Source organism: Sinocyclocheilus anshuiensis, unplaced genomic scaffold, assembly GCF_001515605.1.
Source record: "Sinocyclocheilus anshuiensis isolate Anshui unplaced genomic scaffold, SAMN03320099.WGS_v1.1 scaffold1468, whole genome shotgun sequence".
Taxonomy (NCBI): Eukaryota; Metazoa; Chordata; class Actinopteri; order Cypriniformes; family Cyprinidae; genus Sinocyclocheilus; species Sinocyclocheilus anshuiensis.
Window position 1 is genome coordinate 198,596 of NW_015546129.1, and position 309 is coordinate 198,904.

The 309-nt window shown below is 36.2% G+C and overlaps 1 protein-coding gene across 1 annotated transcript in view; it reads right to left on the reverse strand.

The window, feature by feature from the left end:
• The window catches only part of LOC107701041 (neogenin-like), an 81,598-nt gene that overhangs the window by 2,975 nt on the left and 78,314 nt on the right, over positions 1-309 (reverse strand). The window lies entirely within an intron of this gene.

The following is a 309-nucleotide window of genomic DNA, read 5'->3' on the forward strand; positions in this document are numbered from 1 at the left end:
CATTTTCTTAGAGAAATATTGTGTTGTATATATATTTTCTATAAACTCATTTTTTAAATAAAACATTGTACAATATTTTGTATGTATTATATTGCACATTTTTACTTAATGTTTATTTAATTAATTAATTTTTTAATTAATGTACTATGGTGTCCTTTGAAGTAGTACCCAGCAGAAGCATGCAAATGCCATATAGATATACCACGGTATCACCATCCGACGGCATCACTGTAAAGCAGCGCTGCGGTCTCACCTGCGCTCGGGGTGGCAGGCGCTCTCAGGCTGATCTGGTGATGAAGGTAGCCACGC